The 10,980-nt window shown below is 30.7% G+C and overlaps 1 protein-coding gene and 1 long non-coding RNA gene across 3 annotated transcripts in view; both read right to left on the bottom strand.

Annotated features, from left to right (window-relative positions):
* Positions 1–1,033: 1,033 nt before the first annotated feature.
* On the bottom strand, positions 1,034–1,881 carry LOC111389879. Its single transcript, XR_002701822.1, has 2 exons — positions 1,743–1,881; positions 1,034–1,461 (listed from the first exon to the last, which is right to left on the bottom strand). It is a non-coding gene; the product is annotated as an uncharacterized LOC111389879 (long non-coding RNA).
* Positions 1,882–8,931: 7,050 nt separating this feature from the next.
* LOC111389862 (DNA-directed RNA polymerase III subunit RPC5-like) overlaps positions 8,932–10,980 on the bottom strand; it is a 41,528-nt gene continuing 39,479 nt past the window's right edge. The window contains exons 13-14 of one of the 2 annotated variants that reach the window (XM_023014839.1): positions 10,287–10,396; positions 8,932–9,261 (exon numbers count right to left, since the gene is read on the bottom strand). The gene's annotated coding sequence lies outside the window, so the exon portion shown is untranslated. The remainder of the gene's footprint in view (positions 9,262–10,286; positions 10,397–10,980) is intronic. The other variant, XM_023014840.1, reaches the window with a different exon arrangement.

Genomic DNA, 10,980 nt, shown 5'->3' with positions numbered 1-10,980 from the left:
CCCGAATCACCCTAGTGGACCCGAGATGAGACGTGCGCCAATGATAGATGCTGACTAGATGTCAAATCTATCACCAAGGCTAACATGAGTTACTTCAAAAAAATGCAACAAAATAAAATACTTATGTAAAATATAATGCGATGGACTCAAAATATTTACTTCATGTTTCATCAATATGAGTTATAATATTCAACATGCCGTATGGCTCTCATTCCGAAATCATTAGGCTCTTCCAGCTAAAAAGAATCAATTGCTACCTGTAGAAAAAATCGTGGAAAAATATATGAGTTGATAGTTCAGTGAGTGGAGAAGTTCGAAAATAATTATACTTTTTCAATTTTACATTTCTATCGAAAATCGAGTTCATATCATTTAATATTTCACAAGATAACATCATGTAATTATAACCAAAAGTGAAATATTCACATAAGGTCGTAAAATATCATCTCAAAATCATGATATAAATATCAGCTGATAACCACGCTATAATCTCATCACATCAAATATACTGAAAAATCCACCAAAAATGTACCCTCTAATTGAAATATGTAATCCGCCTCTCGGGTTAAGAACTTTCGCCACGGACCTTTGGCCCCCTCCATGAACGAAAGCTGGTTTCAAAGACATCTCATAATCAATTCTAGAACACGGCCAAGACCCTTCAGTGAACTATATGTACACGGTCGAGACCCCTTCATCCTCGGTTCAAGACCCCTCAGTGTAGTATAGAACACGGCCAAGACCTTTTAGTGAACTAGAAGAAATATATAATCACGGGTACTTTTCTGGTCGATCTCAAAATCATGTCTCATATTCCAATTCACAATGTACCGTATACAATCTTTAAAATCTCACATATATCATAATAAAAGATATTTTCATAATAAACATATAATTCGAGCACATAATTGCACATACTTTAACAATATACTTAATTTATAAATACTTTAAAAATATTTATATTTTTTCCTTTCACATATTTATGGATAGAAATCTGACTAAATTGACGAGTCTTTTCAAGTTTTCACGTCACTACCTGAATAACGGAATAATAATTACTCAAATTGAAACTTAACAATTAAATCAATACAATTCCACCACTTAACTCCTCAACTTCTATATTTACTCTTACATCTCCAATCCCCAACTTTTATTCTCTTTATTAATTCATCGACTAAACACCATGCATTATCAAATCTATTAAATTACCCACACTTCCTTAAAATCATTAACTTATACATATACAAGCCCTATACATAATTTATTCCAATACATAAACCTCAATACTTGTCATATAACTTCATTGAAGCCTTTAAAAATCTGAAAAATAAGAGTTTTGTCAAAAACAGCACTAAAATCCCAAAATATTGAAACCTGGCACCAATTTCTGCATATTAAAATCTGGCATCAAAACCATTGACAGAAATGGCACTTTTTTGGTCAGAATTTCATGAGTAGTACCTGCACATGAATTTTGCTCGAAAATTTATTATAAATACCAAAATCTAACCTAATTTTTTTTTTTTCCACTCTAATTCATCATAAATCAAGTGTAAACACAATAATTCAAAGATTGGAACTCTAATTTACAAACCCATTTCATATTTCCTTCCTTTAAACACTAATATTATTGTTGTTTTTAATGTCTCAAACATATATCAACAAACATCAATTTTGCTAAACCTTAAATTTTAGAAAATTTTCATAAACTCAAAAAGATAACTCATCCTACTTACACCCACCTCTCTAAATCAATGGAGAAAAGGAGAATCCAAACTTGAAGACCCACTTCTTCTTCTTCTTCTTCTTCTTCTTCTTCTTCGCTCTCTCTCTCTCTCTCTCCCCCCTTTTCCTTCTCTCTTTTCCTTCTCTCTTTCTCGGTTTTTCTTGCTTCTGCCCATCTCCAGCCTTACCTCTCTGTATGTATATATCATATGAAAATAGTAATGGGTTAATTACTTGCCACATGTACTCCACAACCCATTTTTGCATGGAAAGTCCTTATTCTTCAATTTAATATAACATCTAGTCCTTTACTTCTAATAATATATAAGTAGATCCCTAAAATTAAGTTTTATCCATTTTAAACCTTTAACTATTTTTCATAATAAATTAAATCCCAATAAAATAATTTATTTCATTTAAATCCCTATTTGACATTGACTTTGACCAATTGAATTTTGGACTTTGACTAAATAATTTTCTTGACTTTGACTATGAGTGAGTGAGTTATAACAATCTTACCCCCTTCAAAGAATTTCGTCCTCGAAATTCAATCAATTAGGATTCGAGCACAAAGATATAGAGCATATATTTGAATACTTGCCCCATGAAGCCTCTATTTTTTATTATTATTTTTTTTCCAAACAAACTTTAACTAGCGGAATAGACTTTCTGCACAAAATCTATTCATTTCCTATCCAAGATCCGAATTGATTTTTCTTCATATGTAAGATTTTCAACCAACTCCACTGATGATCTTATAGCATTAGTTAAATCTGACGTCCATTTACTAACCACCGAACATATGAAATACATGTTGAACCGATACCTTAAATATCATCCTAATATAAATATGTGATATTTTTAACTTTTCATTTTATCACCTAACGATAATAAATACATAGCTTTAAGTTCGGCTCCTTTTTAAATATAAATATTCCTTAAACTCATGTGGTCCGTAAGTATTGATCTTCCCACCATGTGATAACGCCACAATTCCTAAATGTCAATCCCAATATAATCAACCATATATCATGATTTAATCATATCTCTTTATCAATCTACAACATAATCCATATTTTATCATTCCACTTAGAAAACAATTTCTAAACCATAACATAAATCATTATCGTGAATCAATCGCTTATCATCTTTAGATATAAGAGCAAATATTTTTTCAATATTTCCTGATAGCAAAACTTTTGACATTTCTATACACATACAAATTTTGTTCTTTCTTTTTATAAAGAGACAATAATAACATTTGATCCATAAAAATCTATACTCTTATTTCATAAATAGATCGTTGATCTATCGTCAATGCATAATCTTTTTTGTATATCACATAAAGACCTTTAATTAAGATAATGTAACCAAAAGATACTAGTTCACAATGAGTAAAATCTATATTTGATGATCATCTTAAACTTTAGACATAGCTAACATGTCCTACTTATATTCCTTAACAAATTTATTTTGACAAAAATTGAATACTTTGTTCATGATCCAAAATACAATTAAAAATAGCCCAAAATTTACATACTAACATTTCAATAAATTCATCTTAACTTCAAAATTTAACTCAACGCTTCCAAATTGTATGAAATGTAACACAATAATCAACAAATGGCCTTAACAAAATTTGTTAACTTAAATAACCCAAATAAATCATCACATTACTTTGCTATAGGACAACCATTACATTCATTTTCATGCTATTCACCATATCATGTTATGATCTTGTAACCTTAGCATTTATCGTCATATTGTATGACCTAAAACATTTAATTATATAAATTTCCCTTAATATCACAAGATGATAACCTTCATATTTATCACTTGAACATTTCACATATCAATATATCGCATGTTAATTTCCCAATCTCAACAAACTTCAATTCTACCATTCTCAATTTCAATTTTTTTTTCACATAAACATACCTAAATGCACATATCCAATTAATTCTATTTTTAAATAAACAAATCACCCCCTAATAGGTAAACATTGTGAAGTTCATCTCTATTATTCTCACATTCCTTGTAATCAAACTACTCATAAATAATTGAAATTACCGTTAATTTCCTTGATGCTTAAAGTATACAATAACACATTGTTATCTATCAATCAACAAATTATCATTTTGTCTTCCACAATTCCTTATCATATAGCATAAATATACATCATCATGATTTCTATTATCATCCCATTAAAGTGGCCTTAAATCACCACAAAATTTGATAACACTAATAACCATTTGGCTTCAAGAATAATTAAAATTCCCCACTGATTGTCACTGATTACACATCATATCATTTCCTTGTATTTATCGTGCAAGCTATAGCTAAAAAATTTCCTATGTACTCATAAAAATAATCATGTAGCTCTACAAATAAATTGATAATTAAGTGGTTGTAATATCTGTAACTTCAAATGCCCTACAAAATCATCACAATATGTTCAAATCTTAATAGGTTACATACACACATAGTTTCAACCCAATAGCTAATATCATTTCCAACCATTAGATCATTACAACTACCATACTTACATACGAGTCGTTTCTAAATCAGTTAAAAAAATATTTTTCTATTATTTTTGGTTTCATACATTTGAGTTAGAGAGCTTATGATTTCTGTCACCACGACATGTGATCATACCCACTGAGCATGCATAAATCATAAAAATTTTCAAAACCATGCTTAGATACCACTCTGACACGACACGTCCCGAATCACCTTAGTGAACCCGAGACGAGACGAGACGTGCACCGAAGATAAATGTTGACTAGATGTCAAATCTATCACCAAGGCTGACTATGAGTTATTTCAAAAAAAATGCAACAAAATCAAATACTTATGTAAAACATAATGCGATGGGCCCAAAATATTTACTTCATGTTTCATCAATATGAGTTATAATATTCAACATACTGTGTGGCTCTCATTCCAAAATCATTAGGCTCTTCAGTTAAAAAGAATCAATTGCTACATATAGGAAAAATTGTGGGAAAATATATGAGTTGATAGTTCAGTGAATGAAGAAGTTCAAAAATAATTATACTTATTCAATTTTACATTTCTATCAAAAATCGAGTTCATATCATTTAATAATTCACAAGATAACATTATGTAATTATAACTAAAAGTGAAACATTCACATAACATTGTAAAATATCATCTCAAAATCATGATATAAATATCAGCTGATAACCACGCTATAATCTCAGCACATCAAGCATACTGAAAAATTCACTAAAAATGTACCCTCTGGCTGAAATATGTAATCCGCCCCTCGGTCTAAGAACTTTTACCACGAGCGTTTGACTCCCTCCATGAACGAAAGATGATCTCAAAGACCTCTCATAATCAATTCTAGAGCACGGTCAAGGCCCGTCAGTGAACTATATGTACATGTAGGGGTGATCGCGGTTCGATTTGAGTGGTTTGTGCTATATTTTCAACTCAAACCATTTTATGCAGTTTGAAATTTTTTCAAATCAAACCAAACCAAACCAAACCATAATTTGCGGTTTGGTTCGGTTTTAATCTGCGGTTTACTTTTCGACATTATAGTAATGTATTTAACGTAAGTTAAATATAAGTTTAAACAATAACTAATTATGTTAAATGCTAAATTACATTTATAATTACTATGAAACCCATGAATAAATTATTTTCAAAGTTGTTTTCTAAAAGATGTTAATAGAACAAATACATCTTTCTTCATTTTTATTTATCTTTTCTTATTTGACATTCGCATTGTCATATAACTATTGGTAAAGGTAGAGTTACATTTTGTTATTATAGTTTGGTTAAAATTCCTTTCGTCCTGCTAGTGAGATGTAAAATAAGAATTGAACGTGATATCTTTAGATGTACAAGGATTGATTGATTTTTGACTTATTGAAAATTGAGGAATTTTATCCTCTAACTATTTTATGAAAGTAGAAGGTAGTAACACTAGTTAGGGATCTTTAACATTTTCATATAATCAATACATTCCGTCTTTTGTTTTTTCCAAATCACAAACAAGTTCATTAATCAACTAGGCACACGAATAATCATTTTTCTATCCAAACCAGAACTCATAAATATATAATAAGTTCAAAAAAATAAAATAAAAGAAAGAACAATGGAAAAATGGATTGAATAAGAATCTAAGACGAGAAGAGAGAAAGAGACGACTCAGGAAGAGATTAGTAGACTAACAGAAACAGACAAATGCAATTAGTAATCGTTCAACAGTGGCAGAAAAGCATCAAATGTTAGAAAAATGAGAGTTTATGTTAGGGCTTCTAAAGTTTTGGGCGTGATTTACTTACGTAATTTTGTTGAATCATGATTTGGATTGTGAAAATATGTGTTTTTTCTTCATTTCATATGATTTTGAAATAATTTTAGTTTAGTTTAGATATCGGGTAAGACATTTGTTGTGAACCTGTTAAATCATAGGTCAATAATAATGAACATAATTTACTTTTTATGATTATTTCAATAAGTTGGTTATAATTTGTATTACTAAATTGATATTTAAAAAGAAATAGAAAAAACTGTAAAATTTTTAAGTTAATAAAATTAATGTTTTAATTAAAAAATTTAAAAACGGTTCCGTTCAGTTTGTGCGATTTTTGAAAATCAAAACCTAAATCAAACTATTTTGAAACGGTTTGGTTCGGTTTGACGAAAAAGAAACCATGGGTCCATGTGGACCCGAACCAATGGTTTCAACTCAACGGTTTCGGTTCGATTTGCGGTTTCATATTTTTTTTGTGCAACCCTATGTATACGGTCGAGACTCTTTCATCCCCGGTCCAAAACCCTTCAGTGTAGTATAGAACATGGCCAAGGCTCCTCAGTGAACTAGAAGAAATATATAATCACGGGTACTTTTTTGGTCGATTTCAAAATCATATCTGATATTCCAATTCACAATGTACCATATACAATCTTTAAAATATCACATGTATCGTAATAAAAGATATTTTCATAATAACCATATACTTCGAGAACATAATTGCACATACTTTAACAATATACTTAATTTATAAATACTTTAAAAATATTTATCTTTTTTCCATTCACAGATTTATGGATAGAAATCTAGCTAAATTGACAAGTCTTTTCAAGTTTTCACGTCACTACCTGAAATAACGGTATAATAATTACTCAAATTGAAACTTGACAATTAAATCAATACAATTCCACCACTTAACTCCTCAACTTCTATATTTACTCTTACATCTCTAATCCCCAACTTTTATTCTCTTTATTAATTCATCGACTAAACACCATGCATTATCAAATCTATTAAATTACCACACTTCCTTAAAATCATTAACTTATACATTTACAAGCCCTATACATAATTTATTCCAATACATAAACCTCAATACTTATCATATAACTTCATTGAAGCCTTTAAAAATCTGAAAAAAAAAAAGAGTTTTGTCAAAAACAGCACTAAAATCCCAAAAAATTGAAACCTGGCACCAATTTCTGCATATTAAAATCTGGCATCAAAACCATTGACAGAAATGGCACTTTTCTGGGCAGAATTTCATGAATAGCAACTGCACATGAATTTTGCTCGAAAATTTATTATAAATACCAAAATCTAACCTAAATATTTTTTCACCACTCTAATTCATCATAAATCAAGTGTAAACACAATAATTCAAAGATTGGAACTCTAATTTACAAACCCATTTCACATTTCCTTCCTTTCAACACTAATATTATTGTTGTTTTTAATGCCTCAAACATATATCAACAATCATTAATTTTGCTAAACCTTAAATTTTAGAAAATTTCCATAAACTCAAAAAGATAACTCATCCTACTTACACCCACCTCTCTAAATCAATGAAGAAATGGAGAATCCAAGCTTGAAGACCCACTTCCTTTTCTTCTCCTTTTCTCTCTCTCTCTCTCTCTCCCTTTCTTTTTCTCCTTTTCCTTCTCTTTCTTGGTTTTTCTTGCTTCTGCCCATCTCCAGCCTCATCTCTCCGTATGTATATATCATATGAAAATGGTAATGGGTTAATTACTTGCCACATGCACTCCACAACCCATTTTTGCATAGGAAGTCCTTATTCTTCAATTTAATATAACATCTAGTCCTTTACTTCCAATAATATATAAGTAGATCCCTAAAATTAAGTTTTATCCATTTTAAACCTTTAACTATTTTTCATAATAAATTAAACCCTAATAAAATAATTTATTTCATTTAAATCCCTATTTGAAATTGACTTTAACCAATTGAATTTTGGACTTTGACTAAATAATTTTCCTGACTTTGACTATAAGTGAATGGGTTATAACATTTAGCCTCCAAATCCAATGCCTCTTGCAGGTTGTATAATGGCATGTTCCACAATAATGACGAGTTTCTTCAGAAAAATATAGCGAACTTTTAAAATAATAGATTAAATATTCTAAAATGCCTATACCATATCCTAAAATTTCTTGCTCTTTTCTTCAATCTTGGATCTTTTGATCTTGGCATTTGTATCTTTAAATAGGACTTTAGGTATTTTTTTGTGTGCGGATGATAGTGATTGTATGAATAAATATATTAGTGAATAAAAGATAGGGTACTTATGTCATTTTACTAGTGATTTTTTAAAATAAATAAGAAAATTATAGGGTACCAAACATTTATTGTGATGATAATATAACCACCCTTAATAGTAATCTTACATTACACAAAATTCACCAGTATTACTCTCTTTTCCACCACTCATTTCAAAAGACCTTCCACTTCTTTTAACAAAATCAACCGTTTAACTTTCCCAAACATGCACTGAATGTCAATGTAAAAATGACTCGATTTTTTTAAAGTTAGATGGGCTGTTTATAGATCAATTTATCATGATCTACTTTAGTCCACTTTTTATTATAAAAAGCACATTTTAGTATAACAAACTAATCCTCACTCAACTCAATTAACAGGACTTATACTTTAACACCTGTTTGACAAGACTTTTACTTGTAAAAAGTTATCAATTTTAAAAGGCTCATCAAACCAGTCAAATCATTTTCTAAAAATTATCCAAAAACATCGATAATCTTATAAACAGCTTTGACTTTTTCAAAGTCCAACCAAACAAGCCATTAAACAACTCGACATTTGGGTTTCTTTGAGGGACTTAAAGAGTTCACAACATTTCAATATTATACCCTATATCAATGTTGAGAGAAGAGCCGTTAGAAGCAATGGACATGAAAAATTACCCTCTAAAAAGATTCTTACAATGCCCAGTCAACCAATAGCCAACACAAGGAAAAGACTCATCGATCCTTGGCTTAGAGACTAATTTAGCTGTACAATGAATAACCATATATGTAAAGGAAGTTAAATTTCGAGATCTATTGTCTTTTTCTTTATCTTGCCTGCCTTCCTATGGTCTGAGATCATCACTCCATACAAGATCATGCTAGATAGCAAATCATACTCTGGTGACCTAATCCGGCCAAATAGAATTCCAGATAGTGAATAAATAAAGTTGGCAGAGAAGTATAATAATGGTGTAGCACCTGCAAACACGATACCACATATAAGGTTTAATTTCCAAAGGCACTCGTAAGAAAATTCTGATAGCACGAGGTGTCTACTGCATCACTTCGACTTAGGTACAAGGGTTGGGTGCACAAAATTAAATTGAATACGACAACCACGACCACGAGTAAGGTTGTAGCACTAAGGTTCTTTAATTCATTTAAGAGAATTAATACATTTGCAAGTCATTATAATTTTTCATTTTCGTCAATATCAAATATGAATTGTTTGGATGAACCACGGTATTGACAAGTGACAATAAGGCCGAACATTTTAAAGGGAAAAAGAATTAATGATAACAGATGGATACAATATTGTAGCAGCATGAAATCATATATATTTAACAAAATATTATTTCTGATGGTATATATTAATGTGTTTAATTACATGGAACACTCATCCCCAGTGTATTTGGTATCCTTTGTATATTTTAAATCATCATAGCTGCACTGAAGGTTGAATGTTCAAAGAGCCACTCGAGATATCAAGAATACATCCCTTGCTGCTTCCAAAGAAACAGGTTCCTTACCATTTTCAACAAATGACTTTTGTACCTCAGCCATCTTAATAGTAGTTTAAACACAAATACGTATATATAAACACACATTCCTTGTTCTGTGTATATGTACTTCTGCATTTACATTAAACAGACCTATTAACTTTTCAAATTCCAATATGTGATGAGAATCAATTAGGCAATATTCAAGGATGATTTAAACTGATGCTATGCACTGATATAACTTCAAGGAACGATGTAAATCCTCTTTTCAAACTGCAAAACTCAGACATCACATCAACTCGATTACCAAGGCACTTAAGGGTAAATTCAGACAAACAACAACAGATCACAATGATCCATGTAAACAGAATAAGCAGAGATTTTCTTTCTTGAACACAAAGCTCAAGAATTTCATGCAATTTAGAAATTTTCCATTAAGTCTTGTGGTGAGATGTGTCTACTTTATTACTTATCGTAATACATAGTAAATATGCTAATTCTTACCTCGTAGACTAACGTAGAATTTGGTTGCATGAACTTTACTTTTGTGGATTTCCATCGCCACTTTTAAGGACCCATTCAAAACCTTGTGATAGACATAGTTCCTGTAAAACCTGCAGCACATAAGGGAATACATAACCTAAATTAGCAAGCAATTTATCACAAATAAGTCATTGAGGCTTCCATCGACGATAATAGGGAAGAGGACAAGAGGCTCAAAAGGTCAATTAATATTTATCTTGAAGTGCTGGAACATACCAAGAGTGACAGTGAAGAGGACATGACCAGAAAAATATATCCCCGTTCTTTTCCCAGTAACTAAGGTTCGGCATAGGAAGCTTATAAGAAACTATAAGACTGTGTGCTCAGGAAACCATGTGTATATATATTTTTCCCACAAGGAGGTCTGACTTGAGACATTCACACGAGAATCAGAAAATTAGCTCGGTGGTCACTAAGAGTATTCTAAATTATTGAGGGAATTTTAAGAGCATATGCATGGGGAAACTTCTAGGAGCAAGCATAATATATCTTTCCTCACATCACATATCACCAGCTCTCAAAAGTATATTCACTACACATTTCTCTGCTTTATAATTCCATTGCTTAGCTTCCTCTCATGAGAATAATGCTAGATTAAGTCCTTACTGCTCATTTAAAAGAAGTGAGTGACAAAGGTTGTGAAACGCTTAAGAAT

This window comes from Olea europaea, unplaced genomic scaffold (assembly GCF_002742605.1).
Source record: "Olea europaea var. sylvestris unplaced genomic scaffold, O_europaea_v1 scaffold629, whole genome shotgun sequence".
Taxonomy (NCBI): Eukaryota; Viridiplantae; Streptophyta; class Magnoliopsida; order Lamiales; family Oleaceae; genus Olea; species Olea europaea.
The sequence above is the reverse complement of the archived record's forward strand: the minus strand, read 5'-3'. Positions and strand labels throughout refer to the sequence as shown.